This window comes from Anopheles merus, chromosome X, assembly GCF_017562075.2.
Source record: "Anopheles merus strain MAF chromosome X, AmerM5.1, whole genome shotgun sequence".
In the NCBI taxonomy this organism is placed as follows: Eukaryota; Metazoa; Arthropoda; class Insecta; order Diptera; family Culicidae; genus Anopheles; species Anopheles merus.
In genome coordinates this window covers 6760347-6773717 of record NC_054081.1, presented here as the reverse complement: position 1 = coordinate 6773717, position 13371 = coordinate 6760347, and positions in this window count along the sequence as shown.

Here is a 13371-nt window from a genome sequence, read left to right as displayed (position 1 = left end):
TGACAAGATATTGGATTTCGTGAAGCGTCTCATCAGCGTCGAGCGAGTAATAACGAATGGTTACTATTTTGATCAGTGTTTCATTGCTCGCTTATTTCAGTACTTTTTCTAATTGTTGATTGGTTAATAGCTTCGAAATAGCCTTATTTAAGGTATTTGAAGAAATCTATTCATCACCAAACGATATAAGAAGTAAAATAAATCAATAAATTCGGTGTCCATTTTTCCCTACGATCCGACCAAGGATCTGTCTGTCTCGCTTGGTGTCAGAATGTTGAAACCACCAGAAAACTCTCGATTGCTCTCTTTCTCGTTATTTCGCCATTTTTTCTTTTTTTTTCAATAATGATCACGACAACTCATTCATGAAATAAAACTTTCGGAAATATAAACAATGCAAGTTGTAGAGCTTAAAATCCGAAGTAGTCAAATTAGATCCACAAAGAGGTACACACGATTGAAAATTTATTTTGTTCGTTGATTTAACCAACTTTGCATATATTATGCCAAAAATGTTCTCAAAAGTGTTGTTCAACTTTAAGTTAGGATTGTTGATTTTTTTCGCAAATTACCTTTTTCATGCATTTATGAGAATTGTCCATCTTCCCAAGCAGTGTCCGTCTTTACCTACCTTCCCCTATAACTCATCTGTTGAAAGTTCATCATTACATCGAGTCGAGCATCATTTTCATGTGGCCCGCCAAGACCATTTTGTTACAAATTGTTACAATTTGTACAAATTGTTCATAAACCAAGAACCAAGAAGACATCTTCAATGGATAAAAAAGCTCATCATTGTTTCGTTAGAAATAGAATAACATTTATTGAATGTTTAGGTAAAGATATCATTTATTATCCTAAACTGCGTATAAAAATATGGAAATGTTTGTTTTATATGAACATTCGAGAATTTTTTTTAATGTAAGTGGCAAACATTAAAATTCCATTCAAAATTTCATGCATTCAAAAATACCCTTTATTTACCCGGGTAAAACCGAAAAGGGTGAAAACCCGGTAAAAACCCCAAAACCAAAAAATACCGGGTAAAAAGCTATTTACCCCACGGTACAACACTGCATGCAGCCATTTGGCACGATTAGGACCCGGGGTGTGTCGCCAAACCGCCAAACCCTGACCTTACGTGTGTGTGCGTGTGTTTGAGTGTGTGTTCGGGCCATTGCAGTTTTCCCACCGGGGACGATGTGGTTAGCGGTGGCACCACACGCCTTCCCTTTTTGGTTGTTGTTTTGTTTTTCCCGTGCACAAACAACCCAACCCGACGGGACACGTGTCTCCCCGACCTCGCTCAACACACGCACACGACCGGTAAGGGGGTGTTGTGGATGTTTTGCATCGTTTAGCTTATTGGTTTCGCGGCCAGAAGGGCGCTCCTCCCGTAGGGATTTCCCACACCGGGGTGGGCGTTTGCGGCGTAATTGCCCGGGCGGAGTTGCTAACGGCTGGAACGGGATACGCCCCCACACTGGCTACACCCCGCACCCAGTTTACACAACACACTGCGGCACACACACACACACACACACACCTGGTGCGGTTTGCTGTTTATACTGGTTTGGGATTCCCACACGACAAACGGCCAGCAACAAAGCGTTAAGGCGGAAAATTCAACCACTCGCACACATTTTTAGCGAGGATGGTGTTCTTTTGTTCTGTGTGGCCCGGGAAAGTTTCCAACTTTTCGAGTACCAAGTGATTCAATGACAGTGTACACTGCCATTTACCTTTTCACTGGCCGATAATGAGGCTTTTGGAGCTGTAATTTTGCCATTAAGTCCACGATTAAATTGTTTTTATTTGGCTTTACATTTTTGCACCTTGGCCCGCGGCTTTGCTGGTTGCTAGAGCCATTTTACTTTTGCACGCACCGCTCTCCGAGCGATTAACTGTTTGGTAATATTATCCTTTAGGCTTCGGCATTACATTACACGTCCACAAAAACTGTTACAGTGACCAAAAGCGTTGTAAGTCCTTGCTTTTAAACGAATTCTACGCTGTGGATTAACGTTGATACAAACTCTCGCCCGTATCTGCGAACTGAAACGATGAAGGTTGAAAAGAGGTTTACTTTTTGACAGCTATCTTTCTCATTTGTGATTTTAAGTTACTGCAAGCGATTAAATCCTTCTGCAGGATGACAGAGGAAGCTATAGGAACCGGCTTACTAGGAAGAAATGCTCCGAAGGGCTTCCCCTAGAGCGACCCATGAGCAACTTTAGGCAACAAAACAATCTCGAAACACACTCCACGAGCTCCAGCAAGTTCGCTCCTTTGATGTGACATTTAAACATGGCAATATAATTCAGCTTTCGGACAGTAATGTGGTCTTGATAGTCGTCCGCAAACATGAGGCGACTCTTGCATAAACTGTTTGGTTTTGATTTTAATCTCAACTTTTGATGATGAAACGTTCCAAATGCCAGTTTTGAACATTCTATGTTTTGGTTCGAAATTTGCACCCCATTTTAGGACGGTAGAGAGAGGTAAGAGAAACTGTCGTATACAAAAGGCGTGGTGAAGCACAGTAGCTTACAGTCGCTCTGCATTTACAGTCGTTGCCACTAATGTTTGGCTCTACCATAGGTATTTTTGTCTATTGAGGACCAATTTTTGACAGCGTGTCTAAGGCATCAATTTTCGACTGTAAGACTATGTTTTGCTTTATTTACAAAATGTAACGTAATTTTTGAATGTTTATAATTACATTGAAAAACAAAATAAAGCAAACGCAATGCCAATTTTGGTAGTTTTTAATTTTTGTTTAAATTCGTCTAGATGTAAATAATGGTTTTATAATTTATTAATTTTCTTTTTTTTTTTGAAAAAAAATCGAATAACATGATTTTTTGTAGTGATTTTTAATAGTTTTTTTACATCTGTCAAAGGATAAATTTACCAGTATTGGATAGGTTAGTGCAGCTCTTTCACAAAAAACTGCTCGTACACTTATATTTTTTATTATTTTTCACGAAAGTGACGTTATTTTGAACGATTAACTATCGTATTATCTTGTGATTATTTTTATTAGCCGATTTAAATGTATATTTTAGAGATATGGGTGAAAATGGGAACACTTTTTTTGTTCCAATTTTCGGCAGTTAATATAAAAAGTTTTACACACTCACTTTTCTAAAATTGCTGTTGAAAAGTTGTTTTTGTTGCCCAGTTTTATCATTTTGCTGGTAGCTGTTACAGTCCGCCAGCCAAAATTTGGCTGCAACGACTGTACTTCTGCAAACCCTAGGACGCTTAAAGCTCGCTTCCGAGGATGAGCTAAACACGTTCCCAAAGCCTATTTTGTCACAACTGTGACTCACTGTCACCGGTTGTGTTACAAACTCTCGAACAAAACCATTTTATTTTTCCGTAAGCGACGAACCTTCCGGCAGAGCTCATTACTCAACGTACCATCGACAACAACAATGGCTCAACCGGTGACTCGTTCGAAACCAACGATCATCTTCATCATCCGCGAAACAAAAGAATGTCACCCACCCACAAGGGACCAGTGCTGGAATGGAGTGAGGCTTAGTGTTCGCTACGGTTGCTGGTGCTGCTGCTGCTGCTGCTTGCAACGCATCATGCCGTGAACGTTAATTATCGCACGTTACCGGGACGCACACTCGGTCGCGCTCGATTGGGAATATTGGGTAAAATTGAATGAGGCTCCAACCATCGCCGCTCCGGTGCCCGCTGCACGGATGCAGAGGATGTAGTTTCCGGAAATTAATTTAAATCTGCCCGTGCTTGCCGGGCGGCCGCCACTTTGTGCGATAATTTTGTACCATTAATGTCCAATTACCGTCCGTGCGCATCGTTTACCCTTTCTGACTATAAGCTTGCACACTCAAGCGTGTGTGTGTGTGTGTGTGTGTGTGTGTGGGGGTATGTTGGTATCCTTTAAAACAACAGTGTTTTGCCGCTCTTCTGTAATGGGTGTTTGATGGGGTTCGCAAAATGTCACCAGCTGGGGTGCGAATCGGTTGTATGAAAAGTTCGTCACTTTGCTTTCGTCGACTGACGGCAATCGAGCGTGCACAAAAAGGCACACATTTATATGCGATGTATGGCAGGGGGAGAAGATGAAGAGGAAGGGAAAGGAAAGATGAGTGGCAGATGTGAACCGGGCTACCCTGCATGCACACTGTTAGTCTTTAAGTAAATCTCACGGCGTGAAGGTCAGGTCAGTTATAGATGTAAGAAAATCATTGAGCGATGCTTGATCCGGTGTTAGTTTAGGGGGGGGGGGGTTAAAGGGGGGGTTTGTTGGGGACAACTTTATGATCGACACTTTGTGCGATAAACTGTACACACGACACAAAACAAGGAGGCACGAGAAAATCCCAATTCGTAACGAACGCGCTTCAAGGCGGACACCGATCTCAGTGTGGTATGTGTATCGAATGCTGCCGCATGTGTGTGTGTGTGATTGTCATTGTCAATAAGCAAAACACGTAGCTGATAACTGTTAGCAACACTCCGGACAGCAGCACCAGCCGACAAGACCTACACTCTTAGAAGCGGCGCAAGCTGGTGCATCCGGTTTACTGTGTTTTTGTTTTTTTTTTTTCGTAGCAAGTAGTTTCTAGAACATGGCGCTAATCATACATACAGAACGAGCGAACCGCACGTACGCCCGTGTGGAAGGAGCGGGGTAAGGTAGTAATCGTATAGCAAGCAGCATGCTAACGCACACACACATACACACACGCACTCATAAGATTTATCATCGTTTATCCCTCCTGTTGTCGTTATCCTTTGCTGTTGTGTAAAAACTGTACCGAAGGGCTCAAAAAGAGCGTGCTGTGGGTGTGTGTGTGTGTGTGTGAGAGAGAGAGTGTGTGTGTGTATGTGTGCTTGTGTGCTAACTAGCAGATGTACATGGTGTTGCAATCACTGCGGCACGCAAACGACTAAATAAAGCACAAAAACCGAGCAGTGACGTCACGAGGCAACGAATACAAACACTGCGAGAGAGAGAGAGAGAGAGAGAGAGAGAGAGAGAGAGAGAGAGAGAGAGAGAGAGAGAGATAAAGAGTAGTCACTTGCAAACCGTCTAACGGCGGGCTAGATCAAGCGGGATCTGAAGGGAATCAAGCGGCACCCTGAAGCGACGGCTGGTGGCACAGGTTTTCCAAGAGGCGTGGCCCCATCTTTTTTAAACGTTTTTTTATTTGTAGCATTTAGGGTTATGATTTTTAAAGAGTTTTTTTTCAAGTCACTTTCGAATGTGAATATTGTTATTTCACCGCGTGCAAGATGTTATTCCACATCATTTTGATATTTCATTTCTATTATACTAATTTTTAATTTCTTCAGCATGATTTTCAACACTTCATCGATTTTTTGCCATCGTTTTTTCACCGGAATTTTACAACACGTAAGACGCAACAAAATCCTTTACAGGGTTTCCTAAGTCACTTTTGAATGTGCGCATCATTATTCGCCACCTTAAAGATGTTTTTCAACAGCTGTCTAATGATACTTTTGGATCAAAATAAGATTTCAATTGTTCCACATGATTTTCAACACAACACATACAAGAACTGTCAAAATCAGTCCAGCTTGAGACATGTTGAAAATCTTATATCAAAACTGAAATTTTATTAAGATGCAAAATGGTGTCTTGAAAACTGTTGAAAATCATCTAGAAGGTGGTGAATAATGATGTGCACATTATAATGATGTTGTACTAATCTTGATGAGATGCGACATCAAAGCTCTAGTGAAAAAAAAATGGAAATAGACCTTTGAAGTGTTGAAAATCATACTGAAGAAATGATGAATTATCATAATCGAAATGAAATACCGGAATGATGTGTAACAACATCTTGCACGCGGTGAAAAACTATTTTTTTACATTCGAAAGTTACTTGGAAATCGCTGATAATGTACTAATATAGAAGATTTTCATCTATTTTTACACCACTGTTACATTCTTGCACAATGTCATTTTTGGTTCCTGCCTCAGAATGGCTCAGATTCTGAACAAAATGAAAAAAAAGTATAACATTTCACTATCGGCAATCGACCCTCTGGTGAAGCCACTTCTAACAATATTCTATTTCATATCAACTGTCTCGTATTAAATTACCCTCACATGTAACAGGCATGCAGTAAAGTCACAAATGTGTGTGTAACCCAACGACCTGATTGCTCTCGGAAACCTGTCCCACCTGGCTGTGTTTTAATGGTTAAAGGAGAAAAAAAATATAAACACAAACCGTGGTTTCAATTTAAATGCATTTATAGAGAGAGCTGCTGATAATGTTTGATGTTTGGTGTTACCTGTGTTACTGGAGTTTAATGTTCGCGAGCGGGAAGGAGCGCCCGCTTCGCTTGATGTTTTCCATTACCCTTCCCCCGGTGTACCCACCTACCGTTCACCTCATTGTTGCACTTACATTTGCATTTACAGTCGCCCGGGCGTGAGCCACCAGGCGGCTCCATTATGCCGCAACGCGCTACCACCGGGCGGCTCCATCGCGCCGGCAAAAGGACGCAAGCACGCAGCCAAGTGTCAGTGTTTTGGGAGCAGTCGAGCAATTTCGTCTACTTGCGATGAGCCACAGCTACATGGGCAAGGTGCAACCGAGCAGCAAGGGTTGTAAACGTGTTGCGAGACAGCTGAGGCTCAGTTCACAGAATTTTGGGACGGCACCTGTCGGGTTTCGGTCACTAGTGTTAGCGATTTCGTGTTTTGTAAGTTTTTGGCGAATGGCAGGAGAGATGAAAAAGAGGATAAAGGAGAAATAAAACCTTATAATTCATTTATTGATAGCGCAAGACATGTATTGAATAATTAGAATTAAACGAAAAAAAAAACACGCATAAACCAAAATACATATTAGGTCCAATCAAATGGAAAACAAACTAACTGCATGTTTAAGGTACGATGAAGAAGCAGAGAAATACGATAATGATAACCGTAAACAAAATGAAGCAAAACGAACCAAAATTGTGATCACTATTAACTTTAGAAACGATGGCGTGCTCATTAGTTGCGCGCGCCTCCCTAGGAGACAAGCTAAGTTAATTCTTGCCCATTTAGCGCCCCCTGTCGTCGGGACACCGAGTACCGTGCTGATGTTCTGCAAAAAAAAATATACAACCATCATCCCCCTGGCCGCTGGGTTTGTGAAAGCCAAAAGCGCAACGTGATACCTACTTCGGACGAAACCGGCGAAAACCGAACCGAACTGATCGAAGAAAGCTCAGTATGTGTGTGCGTGTGTGTGTGTGTTTGGCAATGTTTGGCTGTTTCTATTTGTGCGTGCAAGCAGTGGAGATAGGGGGGAATGGAGCCGATTCCGTAAATACATGTTTTAATCAACAACTTCAAAGTAGCGTGAAATGGCACGAAACGCTGTACGCTGAGCTCTGTATGTAACTGTGTGCGTATGTGCAGGTGTGTGTGTGTTACGTGTCGCTTTTCGGAAAGGTGAGAAAACTCTCCTGCGCCTTCTCTCTGTCCCCTTCCCCATTCCATTCCTGCTCTTGAGCTCCTTGTCTACAGTAAGCAAAACATTCCCGATCGATGGTCGATGTCGATGATGAACGTGCTCCTCCTCGCTGAGCTGCATTACAGTGTTGAGTGTTTTTTGTTGTTGTTGTTGTTGCTGCAGCGAGCGACCAGAAACTGGTCAGCCAATTTGTGTACGTAAGAGAGTGGTTCAGCTTCAAAGTCAAGCCTTTCTTTTTTGGGGGGCTAAATAATTGGGTGTGCAAAACAAAAACGAACAAAAAACAGCCCCCCAAACCAGTAAAATAACATCGAACGCATCGGGATGAAATGGTGCAAGGAGGGGGGCAAGGGGGGGCTTTATACGTAACACATTTTATAGAGCAACAGTATTGATTGGTTTCAGAGCGGGCGGAAATAGCGCCCCGAAGCGAGAAAGTGTTTGCGTGGAGTGGATCAGAGTGTAGAAGAACATCTTGTTAATAACGCACGGATCGCTTTCCAGTCTCTTTCCTTCTTCTTCTCCCGTTTCTATCTCTCTCTTTCTTTCTCTTGTACCTTTTATATCTAATGCTCCTGTTTGCAGGGAAACGAACAACGCTTTCTGAACCTTTTTATCACTCTTTATCCCTCGCCCACACAATCGAACAAAACAAGTTGAACGCCCCCGAATCGGGTGCGATAATGACTGGAAAATAGTTTTTATTTTCAGTTTTGTTCCTTTTTTTCAAATGAATACTAAAATAGAGACTATTTGTAACTAACACAAAGAAGGGGTGGAGGAGCAGCAGAAAATCAATGTGTGAGTGTATCCAGAGATGGGGAAAAAATCAAAACAAACAAATACTAGCTGAACAAACACTAACAAAAAACCTCTCTCAAAAATTGTTCGTAGCAAATCTAACTATTATGCGTGAGTCGGGTATATGTATGAGTGCGTGTGTGTATGTGTATGTGTGCTTGATTGATCACTCGAAACGCTACACTGAACAAAAAGAAACAAACTAACGTCCTGTAAAGGTATTACAACCTTCATCAAACTCCCATTTGTCTTCGTACGCACACACCGCTCCGTGCGAGAGAATTATTTCCCCACACACACCAACACACTCACACACATACATTAAACATACAGCTTCACATATACGTTTGCAAAAGCACACACACACACGTTTAGGAAACACGTTTAAAGCAAATTAGTGAAATTTCGGTGATAAATTTGTAAACAAGGATGAAGGGAACAGGAAACACATACTGATCTTCCTAGTAAAAAAAAAAGGCAAATACACACATACACACACTCACTCAAACACAGTTGATCATATGCTCCAAGATTTAGAGAACTTTGTAATACAAATAAACCGACAAAAACACACATGAAACGCATTGGAACGAAAAATAAAGCCGTGTGCGCATTACCTATTTTTATTATCCGCGATAAACAAAGCCGGCGAGCGTGTTTCATTTCGATTCTGTTGATTATGAGCAGGAAAGAAACGTATTATTTTCTTCCATTCTGTTCCTCGACTGTCAATTTCTACGAATGCAAATAAATAATGATAAGGCTGATCAACATGGCAATAAACAGACGGGAAATTAAACATTCAGCGACAGTGGAATGTGTGAATGTGAGACCGTCCAGTAATTACTCGTCGTTGATAATTTGCAAACGATAGAGGAGAGGAAAGGAAAACTGTTACATTGTTTGATTAATGATTGCGAAACACGAAACACACAACAGCAAACGGCTTGAGGCGCAACATTGCTGCAGCCCTTCCAGCCGTTTGCAAAATGCAGTGCGAGTGCATTTTCACGCCCAAAAATGCAGCACCATCGAAAAGGAATTCACCAGGCATTAATTTGAACACTTGTTTGCGTGAAGCGCTTCAGCGAGTAATTGCCCGATTGGTTGATGTTACGAGATGGAATGCACGTTCAACGCATCAATACTTTGCAGGAATTTAATGGCACGATTTAATTATTGTCTGATAGCTCCTTTTTGCTGCTTATTCTTAGCGAGACATGCCTACCCACATTTATTGTCGCAGAAATTTTTAAAACAAGTTTTTTTTCCTTTTTTATTTTTTTAGTAGAATTCAAACAAGTCATTGCACTGACTTGTAACATTTGCAACGCTATGGAAGATATTAGTTAGAGCCTCCTAGGTCTTATATACTACGGGCTCTGTCAAAGAGTGGAGATGATACCAACAAACACTGTGGTTCTCTTTATTGTAGGGGAAAGCAGGGCAAAATGCATTTTAATTAATTTTCCACAAAACACAACTATTATATACCTCTTCACCACTTATCTAGGGATTAAAATTGCAGTATAGCCTGGAAATGAGGTAAACTTATGAAAAACGCCCATAGCCCTGGGGCATAATGGGCATATGTCTTTCTTTTGACTGAGGAAGGCGCTCAAATATATTATTAAAAATGTTTTTAGTTAATTGTTAATTCAGGGATATAAGACATATATGGTGCTCATAGAACACTCCAATGAACACATATTGAGCTTTGGAAGAGATAGTCGGAAATTTAAAAAGAGGATTCCGAAACGGAAATTCAACCAGTGATCAGATCTTTACCACGCGACAGATCTTGGAGAAGATGACAGAATACAAACACGACACCATCCAAGAAACATTTCCTTTACACTTAAACATGTTTATAGAATGCTTTACTATGAGTGTACTAAGCCTTATAGTTTTATAGTTTGTTGATTTGCGTATCCAAAATGTGTCATCCATGTTGATGTGTAACCAATAACCAATTCATAATTTACAAGACAAATAGAAAAATGGTTTTTCCCGTCAAGTTTATTATACCACAGCCTTGAAAAAGCTTTTTGTGCAAATTGAGAGCGTTTCAATGAAAACTATATTTTTCAAATAATTTATTTTTAACCTAAAAAGTTGCTTATTATTGAGGCGCTTTGATATGTTTTAAATAATTATAGTGTATTTCAACAGTGAAATTTTCTTGGCATGGATTTCTGCTCATACGCGAGCGATTTCAGAATCAGAAAAAATATTAAGACAACATCATAATTCTCAAATAATTATCAACCGTTATTATGACTTCATAATCATTACTTCATTGCCGTCTCAAGAACATATCCATAGCAATAAGCTGTAATTTTGATAATTTATTTACTCCTCATATCCTAAAGGACTAGAAAGGGTTTTAACACGTAATCTTAACAGAGTTTTGTATATGGGCCCTATCACTCTTAAGAGAGTTTTGTTATAGTCTTATTAGGTCATACAAGTAATTCCAATGAAAATGGGAAGCTTAATGTAATAACCGATGCAACAACGTTAAAACTATGATAAGATTTAAAATGTTACTTGGGGCATGAAGCTATGAGCACTTTTGGATTCCCGGCCAAACTGATAAGGCTAGTTAGAATGACTATGACCAAGGTCACTTGCCAGGTGAAGGTGCATGGAAAACTCCCAGGGAATTCTGCTAGGGCCATCCGTGACTCGAAGGTGGAGACTACGGGAACCATCTTCTATAAGTCAACCCAGATCCTGGAATACGCTGTTGATATAGACATCATTGGTCTGCGACTCTCCTACGTAGCAGATGCCTACCAAGGGATCGAGCAGGCGGCAGAGAACCTTGGAGATAAACGAGGCAAAGACCAAACTGATGGTGGCAACATCAGCAGCCCTACCAACATCAAATCCAAACTTACGTAGGCTTGACGTACATATAGAAGGACGCACTTTTGAAGTCGTTCTAGAATTCACCTATCTCGGGTCAAAGGACAGCAACGACAAAAGCTTGGAAGCTGAGTTGCGCGCAGGAATGCTGGCTGCCAACCGGTTATCGTACAGCCTGAGAAATCAGTTCACCTTAAAGAACCTGTCGCGACGGAAGAAGCTGGGACTATATAGCACCTATATAGTACCGGTACTCCCACACACCTCTGAGTCATAGACACTGTCACAAATCTGATGAAATCCTCTTAGCCGCGTTCGAGAGGAAGATGCTCAGAAGGATCCTTGGCCCCGTATGTGTGGAAGGACAATGGAGGAGCCGTTATAACGACGAGCTATACGAGATATAGGGATTCGGACACCCCTGAGACAGGCCAAAGCAGTTGTAGCGCCTGATAAGTAAGTAGGTAAGTGAAATACAGTGTTTCACGGTTTATTCATCATATTACTTTTTTTTTTTTGGTTCGTTCCCAAAATTTGTTGGTATCGTCAGACTAGATTTATATATAATTGAACTAATAAAATCTGGGAAATGCCCAAAAATTGTGAGAACACACAAAAAAATGGATTGCGTGAAAACCCTGTAATGCTCATTTTGCGCTGTTTCTTCTTCTTCTTGTTTGGCTCAACAACCGATGCCGGTCAAGGCCTGCCAACCCGCTTGTGGGGTTGGCTTTCAGTGACTTATTGATTTCCCCCCATAGCAGGATAGTCAGTCCTACGTATGGCGGCACGGTCTATTTGGGGCTTGAACCCATGACGGGCATGTTGTTAAGTCGTACAAGTTGACGACTGTACCATGAGACCGGCTCGACCGGCTTGCGCTGTTTACCTCTATTTTTTGAAGCGTTGTATCCTAAACCGACAATAAAGTTCAGCTTTCTAGGATCTCTTGAACTATATATGATAACGTGGTTGAGTCTGTGTATGATACAAGTTTGCCGCTCAGTATATACCAGGTCCTAACTGATATTAAAAAGAGACCTCCCTACGCTAACATTTTGTCCAAAAACATTTTTAACTCGCCCTCATTGGGGAAGCTTAGAAGACCGTCCGATGAGCTGGAGCTATTGGAAACCGATGACGACTTGGTTTTCTGACCAAACTGCTTGATGCGCAACTGCATCGCTGAAGTTGTACATTTTGAGAAGGGTATGAAGAGCATATCACTCGATACGATGCTTCGGGATAGCATCGACAAACATGGATTACAGGAACACGGGCTATGATCATGCGAATCAATAATCCCTCAGGATGCAACACGTTCCAACGAATCTTCAATATGTTCTGTTTGGGCAGCTGTTTGAGATGCCAGTACCCAAAGTACTGGATTATAGGAACACGGGATATGATCATGCGAATCAATAATCCCTCAGGATGCAAAACATTCCAACGAATCTTCAATATGTTCTGTTTGGGCAGCTGTTGGAGATGCTAGTACCCAAAGTGCTGGATTATAGGAACACGGGATATGATCATGCAAATCAATAACCCCTGAGGATGCAAAACATTCCAACGAATCTTCAATATGTTCTGTTTGGGCAGCTGTTGGAGATGCTAGTACCCAAAGTGCTGGATTATAGGAACACGGGATATGATCATGCGAATCAATAACCCCTGAGGATGCAAAACATTCCAACGAATCTTCAATATGTTCTGTTTGAACATGGCTGTTGGAGATGCCAGTACCCAAAGTGGTTGTTAGATCCAGCCGCGCTTCTACTAAGCGCTGTATTAGTTCCACTTTTCTAGCACAAAAATACTAGCACTCAACCATGGCAAAACAACAGATGGGTACGATTGAGCTGCAATAGACGGGAAAGTGATTCCAGCAGGAGCAACCCTTTGAACCCGAACCGCACCATTGAATGCGGGCAGTTGCTTTATACTGCCTTCATCAAATCCTGTTAACACACACACACCCACACACACGGACATCCAAACGGGCAGCGAGCATAGCCAGTGGGGCAACGGATGGCGCACAACACGCTGCTAAATTGGTCCCCGGCGCGCATCGCTTCATCGGAAAGGCGCGTGCCGCGACGGACTCTCTTAACATTGCACTGTTGCATTCCCGGGATACACACCGGCCAAGCTTACCTGGTACGACGGGTGTGCTTCCTCCTAAACAAGGCTGGCGTGCCACCGATTGCTAGCTGGC